The sequence below is a fragment of the Schistocerca serialis genome, chromosome 3 (assembly GCF_023864345.2).
Source record: "Schistocerca serialis cubense isolate TAMUIC-IGC-003099 chromosome 3, iqSchSeri2.2, whole genome shotgun sequence".
Classification (NCBI taxonomy): domain Eukaryota; kingdom Metazoa; phylum Arthropoda; class Insecta; order Orthoptera; family Acrididae; genus Schistocerca; species Schistocerca serialis.
The window spans coordinates 204,144,744-204,166,617 of NC_064640.1; the positions used below are offsets into that span (position 1 = coordinate 204,144,744).

Consider the following 21,874-nt stretch of genomic DNA (forward strand, 5'->3'; position numbering starts at 1 on the left):
TAGAGCGTACGTTGGATAAGTGTCTGTCGCTAGCGAGATCGCCTTATTAATTGCCTCTTCAGTTGAACTGCCTCTTCTAAACCTGCAATGGTGAGGGCTCGTCCTGTGTAGCAGTCTGTGATCTTGTAATCTCTTGCACTATAATTTTTCAAATATTTTGCCGAGAACGTTGAAAAGACAAATTGATCTGTATGATTCGGGTGTAATCGGATCCTTGCCTTGCCCTTTACTAATTATCACCACTTCAGCATTCTGCCACGGCGCACGCCCCTACCTTGCAAGAACCAATCGTTGTACAGTTCGCGCAAGTAATATCTAATTCGTCACATAAGGCTTATATTACTTCGGCTGGGATCCCACGAGATCGTGGAGATCTTTTATTTCCAGTCTTAAACGTTTTTACCTAATTTCTTAGCCGCGTGGTCTTAGGCGTCTTGCCATGGTCCACGCGGACCGATGACGTAAGCAGTTTGGTCCCATAAGATCTTACCACAATTTTTTTTACTAATTTCTTCTCGTGCGAAGGAGTACACAAGTTTATTGTTTCTACAGTCTTCGCATAACAATTTTCCTGACCTACTCTGATCTGTTTCACCCTCTTCTCTGTCATCGAGAAGCAGTGTTTCCAGTTTCTGTTACTGGCCCATCATTCGATCTGAGAGCGGATAAGACTATTGGTGATCGTATTTTCTCCCAGACCATTTTGTATAGTATACCCCAGTGATCGGTTTCTATGTTAATCTACACGAATTGCTTCCTTCGTTCCATTTTTGCTTTCTACAACTCATCCCCAGAACGTTGGCTAACATGTCTGTATCTATGCCGTCCTCGTATTCTTTCTCCTTGGGTTATGCTGCTCTGGTATAGCTTCCTGACTCTTTTTGTTTTACATCTTAATTTCTGCAATACCTTGGTCCAGATGCTAGGTACTCCTGGAGCAGGGTCTACCCTGACAGATATCGACGTTTCCATTGCAGTACGTATGGCCCATATCAGTTCTTCCGCTTTAAAGTCTGCATCATCACCCAGCGATGGACTTCCTGGACAATGAAGCACTCTTCTGAGTTCTTCTCATTTAACTTCCTTGATGCTGTATTCGGACCTTAAACGATCGATAACTGTAGTACCTTGGATTTCCCTTCCAGTGATGGTACAGTGTACGATACTGTGATCACTCGATGTGATACCACTCTCAGCCCCCCAGCCTTTCACACGGTGCGCCACTGTGGTATTTGCTAGAGTGACGCCTATGTTTGACTTTGCTCTGACCTCCCTTCGTAGGTTGGCAGATTGAAAGTTGTATTCAGTACTTGTAGCATGAGTTCCATCTCTTCTTCTAGTTGCCTTCCACGGCCATCAGTCAGGCGGATATATCACAATACTGACTTCGCATCTGCATCAGTGGAACACACAAGAGGCTAACTCGTCCTTCGTGACTAATATCCCTTAGCCTTAGCATATACGAGCGGCGTTTGAAAAGTCCGTGCAAAAATAAAAACTACTTATGTGTTTGGGGTAAACCTTTTTTACTTTTCGACATAGTCTCCTTTTAGACTTACACACTTCGTCCAACGCTGTTCTAATTTGTTGATCCCTTCCAAATAATAGGGATTGTCCAAGTCTGCAAAATAGCTCTTTGTTGCTTCAATCACCTCCTCGTTTGAATAAAATCTTTGTCCCGCCAGCCATTGCTTCAAATTGGGGAACAAATAGTAGTCCGAGGGAGCCAAGTCTGGAGAATAGGGGAGATGTGAAACGACTTGGAGTCGTATTTCCATTAATTTTGCGACCACAACTGCTGAGGTGTGTGCTGATGCATTGTCGTGATGGAAAAGGACATTTTGCGGTCCAATCGTCGGGGTTTCTCTTGCAGCTCGGTTTTCAAACGGTCCAATAACGATGAATAATGTCCACCTGTAGTAGTTTTACCCTTTTCCAGATAGTCGAAGAGTATTATCCCTTGCGAATCCCAAAAGACAGTCGCCATAACTTTTCCGGCCGAAGGAATGGTCTTCACCCTTTTTGGTGCAGATTGTCCCTTGGTAACCCATTGTTTTGATTGTTCTTTGCTCTCAGGAGAATAGTAATGTATCCATGTTTCATCCACAGTGACGAAGCGACACCAGCAGCATTTTAAGTACAAACTTTGAGAGCAGCACTCCGAGTGAGAGAAACAGGCTTGTCGGAGGTTGTCGAGGCTGACAAACAGCGATACGGAGTTGGCGTCCTAATGATCTGACTGAGAACTCTGTCTGAATAAAAAAATAAAAAAATGGGTTTTTAAAGGACTGTGGCTGCGCACTATTTCTCCCTTCCTATAGTCGGCCCACCAATACACCGGCACTTTACAGGCTTCAGCCAATCCGACAATTGGCTCTGCACCCCCAGGGCGTCTCTGGCCAATTACATTCAGATTCCTGCCCTTCTCCTACTCCTTAAGTAGGGATGTATCTGAGATTTACACTAACAAACTCCAAGTTTGGTAGCTACAGCGTTCAGCTGAACGGTAAACGTCACTGCCCTTCCGCTTATGGACAGCGACAACAGTGTCTTGTGCCACTTGGTCCCGCCCAGAGACCGTTCGTGGATGGGACCGCTTTTGTAACACTCTAAGCAGCGTAAACCCACTGACGTTCTCAGGAGCAAGTATCGAGCTTGCTGCCTTTGCTAAGACGTACCTTTTTGTGATCATCTTCTACTGTGATGCCTTAGATCAGCGTCAAGGTGGGCGGATGGAGTTAGCAGTTAATTCTCTGAAGTGAAGTTCTCTCATGGAACAGCTGCCCAGAGTGTCTGCAATCCGTAGGACTCTTGCGTTACTGATGACCTCCGGTAACCTGAACGCTACCTCTTTTGCCTGCTCTCTGCATTGTGTCTTTGATTTCCCATCCTGGAGTGCCCTTGCTGGTTTCCAACAGCCTTAAGCTTAACAATGCACAAGTCATTACATCGTCAATACATGACATCCAGGCCGGCCGGTGTCGCCGAGCGGTTCTAGGCGCTTCAGTCTGTAACTGCGCTGCTGCTACGGTCGCAGGTTCGAATTCTGCCTTGGGCATGGTTGTGTGTGATGTCTTTAGGTTAGTTAGGTTTAAGTAGTTCTAAGTTCTAGGGGACTGATGACCTCAGATGTTAAGTCCCATAGTGCTCAGAGCTATTTGAACCATTTGAACCATGACATCCAGCCTCATGCAGTACGCAGGCACTTACCGTGCCCGTAAGCTGTTCTATTATCTCCGTCAGCGATGATGCGCATATATTAGCCAATCTGCTATTCTCGTCTGTAATCCCATGCTATACGACAAAGCGTCATCACAAAGTGCTTGTATAACGTTTCTGGGGCAAATAATTCATTTCTTCTGGCAGAAACCTGTTTCAATAGCTTCTCCAGATTTTCTACTTCTGTTGGCAGATTGTTCATTTTGAGATGGATTCTGTCTTCGAAATTAGGTAGAGGAAGAGTAACATACTCTTTTGGGTGCTTATTCCTTGCGAGATGTTTTAATGCTGCAGTAAGCGTCATCGACTCTTCCAGCGTAGTGGGTTGCGTCACTTTCTTTATGCTTTCATAAATGTGTTGATCTATTCCAGCTGTGGTCTGTTGCCTGCTTCTCGGCACTAGGTCTTTGTTTCCTGTAATACATTACCACGCCGGTCATCGATCTATACAAAATCAAGAGACAAATGAATGATATTTGCGCCTGCGATAGTGTGGACACGCTAGAGCACAGATCGTGGGACTGCGTGCTCTATGAAGACGTGGCGGGAAATGGCCAACAGCCATTAAGAACGTTGGATCCCAAAACAGCAGTGAAGAACGAGTCCTCCTGGTGCATTTGGACGATACTGCAGCCACAGTATCCAGAGGGCCAAGGAAGACTTCACGAGACATTCAACCACATGTCAGCAAGCTGCCTTCCCGACTAGACAACATGCTCTGCATATGGAGAGAAAACAACTGAGGTCAGCGACAACTGAATAGAATGGTTTCTCATGAATTTACATTTATGTGGTGGAAATGGCCACCGTCGTGTGTAATCTAAAACGTAACAATGAATCATTGAATTGGTTGTCATGCTGACCCATGCCCAAGGAAGCCAGCAGACAATGGATGTTGACTGAAATAGTATGAGGGCGGATCCAGTAGCGGAGAGAACCATCTACAGGTTAAATGCTGTAAAATAAATTAATAAGAACAAAACAGATTCTGTAGTGCTAACAGTAGTGTTAGTTGTCAGGTAATTGGTTTTATTGTAGTTTTGTAGTAGTAGAAGTAGCTGCAGTCTTCGTAGTATTAGCGTTTTTTATTGAACACCACAAACAAATAGTTAATACAAAATGTATTATTATCGAAGCATATGTGATCTGTATGGCCTATTTTAATTTATCAGATAATATATTGTAATTGTGAAGAATAAATAAAAAATAAATCACCAGACTTTGAATCCACGTCCTGCATTAAAAATGAAACCTCTCCGCAGTGTTTCATATTGTGAGGACACGTGAGACTGTTGATGTTCCTCCCTCCGTCGGATGGGGACGTTAATCTCGGCGGAGAGAACTAGGTTTCGTGCGGCATCGGGTGTCATTCTCTCCTCCTCTCATCATCCTACAGCACAAACATGAGACGACACTATACACGCAGCTATCATAGTCGCATCTGTCACATACCGTGAGGAAAAGGACCATTGTACACAGATGGAGGAAACACTAACCGCTTAAGTGGCTGACCATCCCAGGCAATGATGTCACACAAATCTTCCTTTTTCCTTCTCCGATGTTTACTTAAGCTTTTATTAAAGAGAAGTAAAAATGTTTCCTACCTTTATTATGTTTTTTGTTACATGGATACTGTTTGAAACTCCAAGTTCGTTGTAAATCATTCTTGAAGACGTAAAATGGTTTTACCTTGTAGCCAGTATGAATAAAGAAATTCACATTGCCTGTATTTGAAATTTAATCTTCACTTTCATATGAAGTATGTGTTTCTCTGAACTATTTTCTTTTCTCCTAGTGTCAATGTAAGTTATGTCACTAAAATGTGGCATAGTTTCAAAATTTTCTCTTAGACTTTACAATGGTTAACAGTTTCGTTTGAAGTAATCGTAATTAATGTGGTCAAGTATCATTTCACCTTACTCTTGTAAGGCAGCTTTAAGCTAGATGAAAGGTAAAAGAAGATAGAAACCGCAATAATGCGATGCAGACAACGCAGCAGTCGAAAGCAAAAGACAAGAATTAATATCACATGCAGTCATTGTCAAGTGCCATCATATATCCATGCTTCCTTTGAAAAAATTTCGTAGATCTTAAGTATTGAATAATCGTATTGAAACAATATTGTTTGTTCTCTGATTTTTTTTTTTTACAGCCCATACTCCATTTTTGCACAAAATGGTACCCTAAATCTATTCCATACCTGTTTCACTGGGGCGAACACACCCCACGTAACATAATAAAAAACTGGAGACAGAACAGAAAAAACTACAAATATTTGCGTACTCGGTATGTAGTCATGGGGCAGTCCAACACTACGACAGCAGTACCGAATAAAGTATTTAATTCCGTCGTGAAAGAGTTAAGACAGTGCTCAGACTAAATCGTAAGTTTTCTAACTTCCTTCCCTTTGGTGGGACGTTACAGCCTGATGGGAAAAGTAAGCAACAGCAGTCGCTAAAAGTAAACATGCAGGCTGGGTGGCAGTAGGTGTACTAATTATTTCTTAATTTATTAAGTAATTTCCTGGCCTTATAATTATAAATTCATGGTCGATGTATTAGATTGTCATTTCCTTTTGCATAGCCTCAATGATGGAACTGAAATGAAGTTTGATAGACATACTGAGCTTGCATATTATTGTTCTGATACTTCTGAATTCTGTGCATTGTTCCGTAGGACATAATACAGGAAACAAACATAAAGCCACAATCAATTATCTGGTGTAGGTAGTACTTCTTAAGATAAGGAAAGAAACGCGTTTTGCACAGAACTGGTGATGCAGCGATAAAAAACTGGGTTCGTCATTGGGAGGAGCCAGGCTGAAACCCATGTTCAGACGTAGTCAATAGCGCAGTCTGGGTGAAGATAATGCTTTTATCAAACTAACTAAAGAAATTCATGCAAAGGTCCTCTCACAGAACTATTCGTATAGGTTAACCGCTACAATTATTGCATTTGCTTCCCTCTTACCAAAAAGTATGGTATGGCTCTGGGGCATAGTACTGCACCTCCAGCAGCAATTTAAGCAGCTGTTAGCACCACACTGGTACAGCGAAATGTTGCAAATCGGTTACTTCAAGGGCAATGCCGAGCGAGATGCTCCGTAGCGTGCATTCCATTGATCCCAATCCACCGCCATTTGCTACTTCAGTGGTGTCAAACGAGAGCTTATTGGAAGATAGGGTGGTGGTCTGTTGTGTTTTTCTGATGAAAGCTCGTTCTGGCTCGGTGCCAGGGATGGTTGTGTGTTGGTTAGGAGGAGACCAGATGAGGGTCTGCAACCAACCTGTCTGTGTGCTAAACTCACCAGAGCTACACCTCACCTTACCGTCTGGGTTGTGATTTCATATGACAGTAGGAGCCACTATCGCGGTTATCTCACGCACCCTGACTGCAAATTTGTACACCAGTCTCATGATTCCACCTCTTGTACTGTCATGTATGAACAGCATTGCAGCCGGCCGCGGTGGTCTAGCGGTTCTAGGCGCGCAGTCGGGAACCGCGCGACTGCTACGGTCGCAGGTTCGAATCCTGCCTCGGGCATGGATGTGTGTGATGTCCTTAGGTTAGTTAGGTTTAAGTAGTTTTAAGTTCTAGGGGACTGATGACCACAGTAGTTAAGTCCCATAGTGCTCAGAGCCATTTGAACCATTTTGAACAGCATTGCAGTGGGTGTTTTCTAACAGGATAATGCTCGCCCACGTACCACTGTTGTAACCCAACATGTTCTACAGAGTGGTGATATGTTGCCTTGGCCTGCTCAATCACCAGATATGTCTCCAGTTGAGCAAATATGGGAGATCATTGGACGAAATCTCCAGCGTCATCCATAAACAGCAATAGCCGTCCCTGTATTGACCGACCGTGTGCAACATACAAGAAACTCTATCCGAGAAACTGACGTCTGGTACCTGTACTACAGAATGCATGCATTTATGCATGCTTGTATTCAATATTCTGGTGGTTGGGCCTGCTGTTAATGTACTAGCATTTGACGTTTGCAATGGCTTATCACACGCTTACATTAACCTGTGATCTTGCATTGTTAATCAATTAAATAAGTTACCTAGAAAAATATACTCCCGAAACTTCATTATTCTACATTAATTAGTTTTTGTGTCGCGATTTCATGTCCGTCGGTGTAGTCTCCAGGAAAACTGCAGAGTGATGCAGATTGCAAGATTGTTTACACGCTATAGATGTCCCGACTTATATCATTATGGTTGTCAGAGCTGACCAAGTAGACAGTGGCATGAAGGATCTGTTCATGCTGGAGAGCGCCAAGGAAACTTGTGTAAAACCTCGTCACTAGTTTTGTAAAGGCCTCGTCGCTACTGCTATGGAGGCCGAGTTGCCACACAGGCCGAGCTTGTGAGTTCGTGAAACGGCTTCTGGTGCAGTACACCGCTGAGACAATTTCTCCCTGCCACTATTACACAGCTATACCCCATGATAAAATAACAGGATAGGAGAGAGAAATTTCTACAACACTCAAACAAATTAGCTACAGAGTCACACAAATGAGTTAAAAGGATTTATTTATCTTTGTGACTAGTTGAAGTATGAAGTCTGCAACATTGCATGTAATTTAACAGAAAAGAGGCCCTCAATGGCTAAGTGTACATAATCGTAGGTAAACTTCACAGTACATAGCAAATGCAATTTACAACAACTGTCTGTTCAGTTCTAAGAGTTCACTAAACGACGTTTCCTGTCTGAGTCATGTACGGTTCTCGCTGAACAGTGGTGCACTGCAGCTTCTGCGGGCTGATCTCCGAAGTGCTCTCGCTGAGGATGTGAACCCTGGAGACTCACTCTCCAGCCCAGCTCGAAGTATTCATTGTGGAGTAGAATGTGAGCCACCGCCTCCAGTCAGGAGACAGAGGCAGGCAGCAAGTGTGTCGGGTGCCGGAACAGGGCAGGCAGCAGTGGCTTCCCTTCCCGATGGCGGACAGCAACAGCTTCCTGGCCCTGCTATTCAAGCCTCCAGTAGCCAGCAGACTAATAGCGGTCTCTGCACCATACCAGTGATGACAATAAAGCTGGCGGTGCTGCTCACAGTGAGACTTGCGACTCCATAGATAATTGTAGACGATTAGGTCCGCACAGGATCGACTGATATAGCCTCCCCTGTACCATGGGGCTGCTGCAACTGAGAGTGATATTAAGAAAGGCGTAGTATTTGTACTGGCGCTTTCTGTGCACTCTATTGCTGTGGTGATAGCAATGACATGTGTACTAGTTCTTCCGTGCAGTTAGCTTTCCTAGTGACTTTAGGCTTTCGTAGCTTCTCCTTTCTGACTCCCTTTTCCGCTGAATCAATGGCTGAATATTTACTGTTGCGTTATTAACTAGGTTTTATTGTGTCACTCTGCTCTGTCACCAGTATGAAGATCTCTGTCTGTTGCCATGATATCACTGTGCTTCACTTGCAGATTGGGGCGCTCGCCTAGTCCCTCACGTCGCAATCGCTTCCGTGTTCAGCTTGGCCTGCTCAGCACTTCCTTCTAGCTTGCAGTTTGTGGGTCGCTGATTCAGGCAGCTTAACTTCTGGGATCACCAGTGAAGAATTAACAAATTTTTAGTGTTACCTTCCTATACTATTCTGGGATCCAACAAAGCAATGGAGAATTAAAACTTCACAATAGTCCGCAGCTCGTGGTCGTGCGGTACCGTGCGGTAGCGTGCTCGCTTCCCGCGCCCGGGTTCCCGGGTTCGATTCCCGGCGGGGTCAGGGTTTTTCTCTGCCTCGTGATGTCTGGGTGTTGTGTGATGTCCTTAGGTTAGTTAGGTTTAAGTAGTTCTAAGTTCTAGGGGACTGATGACCAGAGATGTTAAGGCCCATAGTGCTCAGAGCCATTTGAACCATTTTGAAACTTCACAATACGCTCTGATGATCAGTCGAAAATCCTAGCTGACTAAGAGAATTAGATGAACAACGATGTTGATCTGTCAACGGGTTGCGTGTGGGGCATCCCACACGAAATCGTCCGTCGGAGATACCTGTCCGTGCACGACAGTGCAGAGTACCAATAAGTTGCAGAAAGAAACCCCTCATAAGGGATTTTACAGCGGGTCATATAAGGGGACTATTCATAGCAGAGATAATGGGTCAAGTGTTCTGGGTAGTTCTTGTCCCAGAGACCATTTGTACACCTGTCAGAAGGACGGACATACTGTAGCTGTCCAACAAGAAAGGGTCAAAATTTAAGCATTACACACTTCCTCCAGCCCAGGAAAATTGAGCAAATCGGTTGGTTCTCTTGCATTAGGTGGGGCCTAGGGTGGACCTTAAACGGCATATAAAAGCGCCATTTATTCGTTGTCGATTCCTGAGAAAACCGCGAAAAATCACTGTTTTGGGTCGAAAAGTATCTATTGAGGGGATAGGCCATTTCTGTAAGCAACGAAGGCAAAGGTCAAATGTGGAAAGATAACATAAAATATTTGTACAAGGGAACTGTACAAGAAGGCAGTATTATACAAATGGAAGAGGATGTGGATGAGAATGAGATGGGAGGTACGATACTGCGAGAAGAGTCTGACAGAGCACTGAAAGACCTAAGTCGAAACAAGGCCCTGGGTTTAGATGACATTCCGTTAGAACTGCTGACAGCCTTGGGAGAGCCAGCCATTTCAAAACTCTTCCACCTGGTGAGCTAGATGTATGAAACAGGCGAATTAACCTCATACTTAAAAAAGAATATAATAATACCAATTCCAAAGACAGCAGGTGCTGATAGGTGTGAATGTTAGCGAACTATTAGTTTAATAAGTCACGGTTGCAAAATATTAACACGAATTCTTTACAGAAGGATGGAAAAACTGGTAGAAGCCAACCTCAGGGAAGATAAGTTTGGATTCCAGTGAAATGTAGGGTCACGCGACGCAATACTGACCATACGACTTATCTTAGAAGATGGGTTAAGGACAGGCAAACCGACGTTTATAGCATTTGTAGACTTAGAGAAAGCTTTTGACAATGTTGACTGGAATACTCCCATCGAAATTCTGGCGGTAGTAGAGATAAAATATAGGGAACAGAAGGCTATTTACAACTTGTACTGAAAACAGACGGCAGTTGTAAGAGTCGAGGGGCATGAAAGGGAAGCAGTGGTTGAGAAGAGAGCGAGACAGTGTTGTAGCCTATCCCCGATCTCATTGTCTGTATACTGACCAAGCAGTAAAGGAAACAAAAGAAAAATTTGGAGTAGGAATTAAAGTCCAGGGAGAAGAAATAAAAGCTCTGAGGTTTGCTGATGACATTGTAATTCTGTCAGAGACAGCAAAGGACTTGGAAGAACAGTTGAATGGAATGGACAGGGTCTTGAAAGGGTGATATAAGATGAATATCACCAAAAGCAAAACAAGGGCAATGGAATGTAGTCAAATTCAATCAGGTGATGCTGAGCGAATTATATTAGGAAACGAGGCGATTAATGTAGTAGAAGAGTTTTGCTATTTGGGCAGAAAAATAACTGATGGCCGAAGTAGAGAGGATATGGCAAGCAAAGCGTTTCTCAAGAAGAGAAATTTATTGACATCGAACATAGACTCATATGTCAGGAAGTCTTTTCTGAAAGTAATTGTATGGAGCGTAGCCATGTATGGTAGTGAAATATGGGCGATAAAGTGTTCAGTCCAGAAAACAATAGAAGCTTTTGAATTGTGGCGCTACAGAAGAATGGATATGTCACGTGACTAATGAGACACTACTGAATAGAATTGGGGAGTAAAGAGGTTTGGGGCACAATCTAATTAGAAGAAGAGATCAGTTAATAGGGCATATTCTGAGGCATCCAAGGATCACCAATTTAGTGCCGGAGGGAAGTGTTGGGGGTAAAAATCGTAGAGGGAGACCACGAGCTGAGTATAGTAAGCAGATTCAGAACGATGTGGGTTGCAGTAGTTATTCAGAGGTGAAGAGGCTTGCACAGGCTAGAATAGCATGGAGAGCTGCATCAAACCATTCTTCGGACTGAATATCTCAACAACAACACCACAAACAACAACAATAGCAGATCGTCGAAATTTTTACCAAATGTTCTTAATATGATAGGCTCGGGGAAGTTGGAAACTTTTTTATATATCATAATGCGTTACGGAGATTCAGAGATTCAAAGTTATAGTACTTATACAGAAAACAGCAAAAACAGGTTTGTAGCCGTTTTGCACAGTGAGCCGCAGTTATTTAAATAACTAACCATAAGTAATGGCTCAAATTTTTACTGTATATTCTTTAGAAATTTATCTAGAAACACCATTTTTCCATTTTTCTAAAATCTGTATCCGTTATCAAGATATCGAAAAACCACTATTTTTAGGTACCAAAGGTGCTAGTTGTGGGGATGACCACTTATATAATTTCTGTTTATGACAAATCGTTGAAATTTTTATCATTTGTTTTTAAGATGGTGTCCTCGGGTAACGTTGAAACTTTTTTAGATATCATTAACTGTTACTGTGATTCAGAGGTTCAAAGCCACCGTACTTATACACGTAAAATATGCATATACTATCTGGTTGAGGTGGAAATGTAGTTTTAACTGATATAGTGTACAAATGGCAAGGGCTCTAGTGTCATCTGGGGTCACCAAACTATGTTTATAGTCAGTATTTTTCACAAGTAAAGTTCTATGACAAATATGCCGAAAGTGGAACTGAAGTAAAATGTAATGGTTGGAAAGGGTCTTAACATGCTTGTAAAGGACTTAAAAATTACTCGTAAAAACTATTTAAAATTGGGAAGACTGTAAATTCAGTAAAATATTTCTAATAACACTTTTACTCTTTTAAGACACAAATGGTAGCCTGGTGTTTTCGATGAATTGCGGTCGAGGAGCAAAGTATCCAAAAAACAAGGAAACGATTTTCTATTAGAATGAGCGGAGTGTGCGCTGATATGAAACTTCCTGGCAGATTAAAACTGTGTGCCCGACCGAGACTCGAACTCAGGACCTTTGCCTTTCGCCGGCAAGTGCTCTACCATCTGAGCTACCGAAGCACGACTCACGCACACTCCTCACAGCTTTACTTCTGCCAGTATCTCGTCTCCTACCTTCCAAACTTTACAGAAGCTCTCCTGTGAACCTTGCAGAACTAAGCCATGTCTCCGCAGTATCCTTTCTTTCAGGAGTGCTAGTTCTGCAAGGTTCACAGGAGAGCTTCTGTAAAGTTTGGAAGGTAGGAGACGAGATACTGGCAGAAGTAAAGCTGTGAGGAGTGTGCGTGAGTCGTGCTTCGGTAGCTCAGATGGTAGAGCACTTGCCGGCGAAAGGCAAAGGTCCTGAGTTCGAGTCTCGGTCGGGCACACAGTTTTAATCTGCCAGGAACTTTGATTTTCTATTAGCTTTATGTTATACGTGCGGTACTTATTTGTGGTTATGTGTGTCGAAGTACATAAATGTGTCGAAATGAATAAATAAATTACAATGCTGCTTACAGGCGTTGAATATGTCAACGGGAACAGATGAAAATGTGTGATCCGACCGGGACTCGAACCCGGGATCTCCTGCTTACATGGAAGACGCTCTATCCATCTGAGCCAGCGAGGACAAGGAGCATAGCGCGACTGCTGGGATTTATCTCTGGCACGCCTCCCGCGAAACCCACATTCTCAACGTATTGTCCCGCACTACATTCGTAGTGCCCCCGCCCATTATACTCATTACTCGCGGCGCGTTGCCGATTCCCATAAGAGTTCGGGCACTGTTTGTGCATTCGCACAGAAGAAGAAGATTGTCAAGTGGCCGAAAGAACAGATACCATCTTAGTATATATATAGTTAAGGCTCACCGGGCACTTGACCATCTTCTTCTTCTGTGCGAATGCACAAACAGGGCGCGAACTCTTACGGGAATCGGCAACGCGACGCGTGTAATGAGTATAATGGGCGGGGCACTACGAATGTAGTGCGGGACAATACGTTGAGAATGTGGGTTTCGCGGGAGGCGTGCCAGAGATAAATACCTGCAGTCGCGCTATCCTCTGTGTCCTCGCTGGCTCAGATGGATAGAGCGTCTTCCATGTAAGCAGGAGATCCCGGTTTCGAGTCCCGGTCGGGACACACACTTTCATCTGTCCCCGTTGACGTATGTCAACGCCTGTAAGCAGCAAAGGGTGTTCATTTCATTGTAATTTCATTCTAACGAGCTGCTTGGTCACCGATGGTGTCTGTTCTTTCGGCGCTACGGTCGCAGGTTCGAATCCTGCCTCGGGCATGGATGTGTGTGATGTCCTTAGGTTAGTTAGGTTTAAGTAGTTCTAAGTTCTAGGGGACTTATGACCACAGCAGTTGAGTCTCATAGTGCTCAGAGCCATGTTCTTTCGGACATGTCCGAAAGAACAGATACCATCTTAGTATATAAATAAATAAATTGTCAAAACTTTGCTCGCCTATAGAATTCGTATAATATAAGCAGCACACCCTGCTGTGTCAGCGAAAGAAAGGGAACCAGCGGGAGAACGCTGCTGCTGGAGCACAAACACGGCGAATACGAACCTCTATAAATACTCTGACGGGGAAGTGGGGGACTAGTTGCCTCAGTCCTCACCAAAATATTTGGTATGACAACATATTCTACCTTTGTTGTACTGGAAGAGAGTAGCAGTGAGGCAGTGATGGTGGAAGAGAGGGGAAACAGTGGCAGTGGGAGGGAAAGAGAAAGGGAGATGGGTGGAGGTAGGAGCACTGGGAGCAAAAGAAAGAGAGGAACAGTGCAATAAAAAATACAGATGAATTGAGGCCTATATAGGCTTGGGGGTCTGAACCCTTCGAGACGGGCGGACTTTAAAAATGGTTCAAATGGCTCTAAGCACTATGGGACCTCACATCTGTCATCAGTCCCCTAGACTTAGAACTACTTAAACCTAACTAACCTAAGGACATCACACACATCCATGCCCGAGGCAGGATTCGAACCTGCGACCGTAGCAGCCGCGCCTAGAACCGCTCGACCACAGTGGCCGGCCGGCAGGCTTTAACTTGTCAATATAGAGAAGAGCGCATTTTGGAACGAAATTTTAAACACGTGAGCATAGGAGAAAAATAAGCTGAACTTCTCCTCCCTCCCCCCCCCCCCCCCCCCCCCCAACATTTTTGAGTTGCCTAGGTATGGTGGTGACAGTGGTAGTTTGAAAGAAAGAGAGAAGGAAACAGTGTAAGTGAGACAGGATACAGTGGCAGTGGGATATACTGTAAATCAATAGGAGAGAAAGGAGAGAATGGGAGAGAGACGTAATAGACTGCGGCAGTGAGATGGAGACGCTGAGTGTGATGGTTTAACTACAAAGAGAGACTGGGTAAAATGATTTACAATGTTCTGTGATAAAAGAGCCCGAACATGTTCATAAGGCAAACTTTTGGTGAGGATGGCGGAATGCAAATGGAGGCATTTAGTTTCCCACTTTTCTGTCAGTCTATTAAAGAGGAACATCTTCGCCTTCTTTGTACACCGACAGCAGTGCTTTCCCGCTGGTAACATCTTGGACGAACCATCCCACGTGAATTGGCCTACTTTCCAAGATTACAAAAGTTTAAGCAGTTATTTACAGATATTAGGTACTTTTTTAGTTATACTAATGGCTAATTCAGTTCATTTTGATGAAACAGAAAGTATGGACATTCACTACTAAAATTTGATGGATATATTCGTATGCTCCTTGTAAAAATCCAATACCTGTCATTTTGCTCGGAGCTGATATGGTCCACAGTTATTACTCTCCAGTGAAAACAATATTTCATACAATTTCTTCCCATGTTATTTCACATTTTCATGAAGTAACATAAATGAAGCACTTCATACATGTTTTTACACACACGAGAACGATTTGCGTAACAATTTTCGTAAATAAAAGACGTTCCTTATGTACAGTACGAGTTAGTACATATCACAGCTAGACTGACAACTGATAGCCGCCTGATGACAGTCTAAACGCAGACTAACTGATTTGGCGTGCATTCATTTCTATGTAGCACATCATGTTTTCCCAAAATGTTCTAGAAGTTGTTTGGTCAAATTGAGGAATACCATAACATCTGATTTTACAGCCAGTATGAATCTAAATATACTTGTGTTTTTTCTATACGTACGAAAATCTGGGAATAAAAATGGTAATGGAAATTGTTTGATAATTCAACTTCACAAGTTTGGTTTACCTCAAGATTTTATGTCACAATAAACTGTTTTTACAGATACTGACTGTGTCTTTGAAATATACTGATGGTTCTTAGTTTAGTGGATAACGTTCGTAATTATATAAATTAAATTTGGAAAATAATCAGTTGCACGTTGCATTAGTTGTGTAATATGTATAATATAGAATGATACACAGCAAATAAAAAGAAACTACATTTTTCATAGATACAAAATCTCTTTGTAAGGTGAAATCTGTAGGCTGACAAAATTTTTCACTGGTTTTCATACACATAATAATTCGCAAATATGTTTAATAACATTGTAAACAGATTTGTGAAAAGGGTATAATTTCATAAATAGTTACACAAATACCATGAATTTCGTATTTCACGACCGAACTCAGAAATTTCGTACGATTTAGAAATCGCATAATCATTGTTATACACAGAACATAAGGCAATCAGTGTGGCAGAAACATGACGGATGTCCACTCATTCCGCACAGATAATTATAGACCCTCTTAGCAGGCCATCTGGAGAGCGTTGCGTCGGTGCTTTGGGAAATAAAAAATAGCATGGATGCTCACCAGATTTAACACTTGTGGACTTTAATATGCGGTGAAAATTAAAACAAGAGGTCTAGAAGGAAACACAGACGACTAACGAAGACAAGAAATGTCGTAGAATGCGCGTCTGTGCTGCCAGGATTCCAGATGAGATGCAACGTGCAGTACTGCACGCCAGGAATCATTTTGTGGGATACAGCAGTGCCTAAGGTTAACATTTTCAGCACTCGATATGACTCTGATAATAATGAGGACGCAAAACGTACCTGAGGTAAGCGTTTGCTTGCATTTGGTTCAATAGGTTAGACATTTGTTAGACTTCTTGTCCTGACGGCTGGACAGTGGATTGCGATGCTGTGGTCTTGCTGTTATTTAATAAAGTTCAACCATGCTTCTTCGAAGCCTGTTTTTAGTGGCACAGAAAAATCCTTATACACTGTGTGATCGAAAGTATCTGGACGCCCCCCAAAAAATACGTTTTTCGCATTAGGTGAATTGTGCTGCCACCTACTGCCAGGTGCTCCATATCAGTGACCTCAGTAGCCATTAGACATCGTGAGAGAACAGAATGGGGCGCTCCGAGGAACTCACGGACTTCGAACGTGGTAAGGTCACTTGTGTCATACTTCTGTACGCGAGACTTCCACACTCCTAAACATCCCTAGGTCCACTGTTTCCGATGTGATAGTGAAGTGGAAACGTGAAGGGACAGGTAAAGCACGAAAGCGTACAGGCCGACCTCGTCTGTTGGCCGACAGAGACCGCTGACAGTTAAAGAGGGTCGTAACGTATAATAGGCAGACATGTAACCAGACCATCACACAGGAATTCCAAACGGCATCAGTGTTCACTGCAAGTACTATGACAGTTAAGCTGGACGTGAGAAAACTTGAATTTCATGGTCGAGCGGCCGCTCATAAGCCACACATCACGCCGGTAAATGCCAAACGACACCTCGCTTGGTGTATGGAGTGTAAACATTGGACGACTGAACAGTGGAAAAACGTTGTGTGGAGTGACGAATCACGGTACAAAATGTGGCGATCCGATGGCAGGGTGTGGGTATGGAGAATGCCCGGTGAACGTCATCTGCCAGCGTGTGTAGTGCCAACAGTAAAATTCGGAGGCGGTGGTGTTATGGTGTGGTGGTGGTTTTCATGAAGGTGGCTTGCACCCCTTGTTGTTTTGCGTGACACTATCACAGCACAGGGCTACATTGATGTTTTAAGCGCGTTCTTGCTTCCCACTCATGAAGAGCAATTCGGGGATGGCGATTGCATCTTTCAACATGATCGAGCTCCTGTTCATAATGCACGGCCTGTAATTGACTGGCCTGCACAGAGTCCTGACCTGAATCCTATAGAAAACCTTTGGGATATTTTGGAAATCCGTCTTCGTGCCAGGCCTCACCGACCGACATCAATACCTCTCCTCAGTGCAACACTCTGTGAAGAATGGCTGCCACTCCCCAAGAAACCTTCCAGCGCTTGATTGAACGTATGCCTGCGAGAGTGGAAGCTCTCATCAAGGCAAGGGATGGGTCAACACCATGTTGAATTCCGGAATTACCGATGGAGGGCGCGACGAATTGTAAGTCATTTTCAGCCAGGTGTCCGGATACTTTTGATCACATAGTGTAGTTCTATTAAAGAAAAGCAAAGTACATGTCATAATTCGATAGCGACAAACGTTAAAAATTACTTGATTGCCGTCGTAAAATTAGTCACATTGTCCATCATAACCTAGTGGAAACAGCACATTAATATTGTAACAAACTGGAAAGTCCCCCTCCCTCCTGCCCTTAAGAATGGCTGAGCCACTGTCGCTGCCAGTGGATCAGCCCTCCCTCAAGCTGGCGTCATCACATCAGCTCACAGTATACGAAGCACCCACGAAATTCTGATTAAACCAATAACCCCCTCCACCCATGGCACCACTGATTGTTTAAAGAAAGCTTCAAATCTCTGATTACTTTACAAATGAGTTACTGTGTTAAACATTTGATATTAAGCGTTTAAAACTTCTAAGACTGACGACGCAAAACTAAAATTTTACCACATGGCTTACGAACATCTAGTAAACACTAATTTGTCTATCATTACTTTGTGTAGCTGTAAGTGAGAATAAGTTAAGAAATGGTTTAAAATTGTGTTTAAAATTTGTTGAAAGTCGCAATGAGCTTTCATTATCAAACCCTGGATGAATATAGTCAGGGCAATTTGTGCTTCGTTTTAAGAAAATCTTATTTTTCCGCATCTCAATTTTTATGACGTCTTATGCCCTGAACTTTGCGTCGCACAATGATATAATATGGCAGATATATTCAGTCGCTGATGTGGATACAGTTTGAAAAATTTGTTGGAAATATTTAGTAAAGAAGTACTAAATTCAAACGTCATGATTGATACTGAAATTTTACTGCATGAGCAGCGAGAATGTGCCAACCGATAATGTTTTTCCTTTTCTTTATTTTGTTGCGGTGTCACCGAGAAATATTTCTAAACGCTATGATATTATATGTAAAGTTTGACTGAAGTTGTTAAGTGCTCTCATTCTCAAATAATGAATGAATATAGTCTGGGTAACTTACGTGCATGAAGCTACGCTGCCCCAGGATATTCCCAAAGTTTATAACTTAAATACTCGAATACCTGTCTTAAAGCATTAACGTAAAATTATACTTTTTTAATGAATAGATTTATATATTTTTAAACTCGGTTAATACTTATATGAAATTCTTAACATCGAATCTTAATCTGCTCATGGAAGGCGTTAGATAGCCAACCTGCAACTGGGATCGGGTACCGGGGCGATCGTTGTAGCCGTTTAGAAATATACATGTGTGACTAAGCGGGAAGTGGAGGCGTTAGTGTCCATCAGGTGCATGTAGGTAACTGGACTCAAATTAACCCCTACTCGTAGAGGAAATCAACCTCACAAAGCTACAAATACCACATAACAAGTGTTACAAAACTCAGAAGACAAATGCACTGCACTCCGTCTTCAGGCCACGAGCGGCCCATCGGGACCATCCGACCGCCGTGTCATCCTCAACTGAGGATGCGGATAGGAGGGGCGTGTGGTCAGCACACCACTCTCCCGGTCGTTGTGATGGTTTTCTTTGGCCGGAGCCGCTACTATTCGGTCGAGTAGCTCCTCAGTTGGCATCACGAGTCTGAGTGCACCCCGAAAAATGGCAACAGCACATGGCGGCCGGGGTGGTCACCCATCCAAGTGCCGGCCACGCCCGACAGCGCTTAACTTCGGTGATCTGACGGGAACCGGTGTATCCACTGTGGCAAGGCCATTGCCAAAAGACAAATAGATCGAGCAGTTATTACATTCGAAGCTGCAGTTCGTCTGAAATCCCCGGTACCCCTCCAGAGTCGAGTGCAGCCCTTGCTGCTGGTCCGTCTACTTGGCTACAGATCTGTCTGGTAAGCACATCACGAGTTTCCTTTGAAAGAACTGATCTGCCAGTCTATCCAGCACAGAAAACAACTCCACACAAACTGGAACATTGCAAACACTCTTGTTTCTCAGGATGCTTTATTCATCTTCTTTAGCTGCCTTGGTATGCATAATTAGTGTTCTGTGTGGACACGAGCTTCTCAGAACGAGGCAGCAGTCGGTGCTGTGAACGGCGTCAATTAGCGCCTGTCGATAACTATTTTGTAGAGATCATTACGTTACAGTTTCATTCTCATTGTTTGATACGCTGTTTCAATTTAGTAAGAAGTTTATATTCAAAAAGTAAGAAGTCAGAGCACTTTCCGCTGGCTACATGTCATACACCCGGAAGGAGTAAAATAACCACCCCCGGGAAAACCAACGTTGATTTTTAAATCGTCGATCGTGCGAAACGCAACTCGCAAGTGCAGTAGGTAGAGGTAGTCATGAGGTATCGATGTTTCTAGACTTTCTAATAGATACTGATCCAGAATCGCACAAACGTATACCAAATAAAATACGTCATGTATGGATTATTTCCCCAGATTTACGACTGAATTAAAAAATTCGTTTCAGCCAAAAAGGAGCACGTTATACTCAGTCGAAATTCGTGTACCAAAACTGCGCCTGCCCCAAGAAAGTGCAAAAGGTGCATTAGTATTCGCTTGTTATTATTATTATCATTATTATTACATATTTTACAAAGCATAATGATACCGTGAGACATCTATGTGTAACCTGCACTATTGCTGCTGTTAGAGACTGTATATTTGTCAATAATAAACTTTTTACAAATTTTGCATTTTCTATGCTACCTATTTTACGATCTGTATCATGGAGACCATTTGCTCTTCTGTCCTCGGCGGAAGTCTCCCGGAACCAGAAAACCGAACGAGATAGCCCAGTGGTTAGCACACTGCACTCGTATTCGAGGGGACGACGGTTCAAACCCGCGCCCGGCCACAGTGATTTACATTTTTCGTGATTTCCCTAAATCGCTTCAGAAAAATGCCGCGATTGTTCCTTTGAAAGGGCACTGCCGATTTCTTTCCCTATCCTTCCACTCTCTTCACATCGTGCGATGTTTAAAAATACCGAGTTCTACCTTCATTCGGAATCCACGTTAAATTATGGATTCCCCTATTACTGGCTGCGAAAGTCTTTTGGAATGTCGAAGGAAGGCAATGGGATACCACCTCCAATAGGACCATGCCTAGTAAACCACTGCGCTGTTCATACCAACCTTCAAGTTGAGTACAGCTATACTTTAAGAGATTTAAAAAAATAAAGACATTAATATTTAAAGATCATAGTCTACTGAAAGCGACGTATCGCCATTAGCGCTCGCAGAACCTGCGAAAGAGAATTTCTCAGTGACGACTTACGAATACCGCGACATTGCCATAGAAATTGACTACTCTCATATCGCTAAATAAATGTAGAGAGCAGAGGCGAACAGTAGGTCGTGATTGTGTTCTTGTAGCGACGTGACATCTACTTGCATGGACATCTGCTGAATTATCGTGTAACTATGTTTCACTTTCACTACCGAAGCGTAGCTGCTTTCTCCCTCCCTCCCGCCTCCCTCTTGCTATGTCTCTCTCGTTCCCAGATGAAAACACAGCGGTGTCGGCACTCAGGCGGAGAGCACAGTTTGCCCTGTCACATAATGAAGTCTAAGTACGATACTGGGAATTTGTAGAACTGTCCCTGGCACAAATTCCTGGAGCTAATCGTCATATGTGTTTTTATGTAATAACTTTTCAGTTTCAGTGCATGCCAGAAGTACTGTCTTGATGGAATTTCTGGCGTCAGAGTGCTGATGTGAAATTATTAGATTATCAAAAATCTGGAATTCTCACTATAAATGCGAAATTAGAACCCTGGAGAAAATTACTCTTCATTATGACATTATGTTGAAATTTTTTGAAACAAGCCGGTTTTACGAAAACTAATATGTATTGCTTCATGTTCCTCATTCCTGCCCGTGCTTAATGGTATCTGCATTAAAGTTAAAGCAGTTACTGATATTAAACTGTCTCTAATCGCTATGCGTCTACTTTCATTAAAATACATATCGCGTGTCAAGAACACAAACTGATTTTTTCTGGGTCTGATAAAGAGTGTGACCTTACAAATATTGGAAAAAGTGTGTAGTTATCTTTGGAATATCGAATGCTCATAGAAATTTTATGTAAAATAACAGTAGACATCATTTCGAGGCAGTTACTTCCCGTTATCCATTCCAAATACTTCTGTGCATCAGAAAAAAAAAACCACCGGCTTTTGGTTTTATTTTTGTGTCTAGATCTGATCTGAGTGCTGATGTCAATTAACGTAAACTATCTTATAAGGAACACCTAAATCAAGATATGTATGTGGCTCACCTAAAATTGAGTATCAATACTATCCCATTAATTTTTGATACCATGTCACACTTTATAAATATCTATGTGCATAACATCAGCATCCAGATCAGATCTAGATACAAAAATAAAATCAA

General features: G+C 42.9%; 1 protein-coding gene and 1 pseudogene across 1 annotated transcript in view; one reads left to right on the forward strand and one right to left on the reverse strand.

Moving 5' to 3' along the window:
- LOC126470747 (homeobox protein GBX-2-like) overlaps positions 1 to 21,874 on the forward strand; it is a 466,454-nt gene that overhangs the window by 57,027 nt on the left and 387,553 nt on the right. The gene's annotated exons all lie outside the window — the stretch shown is intronic.
- Positions 19,116 to 19,233, reverse strand: LOC126472098 (5S ribosomal RNA; annotated as a pseudogene).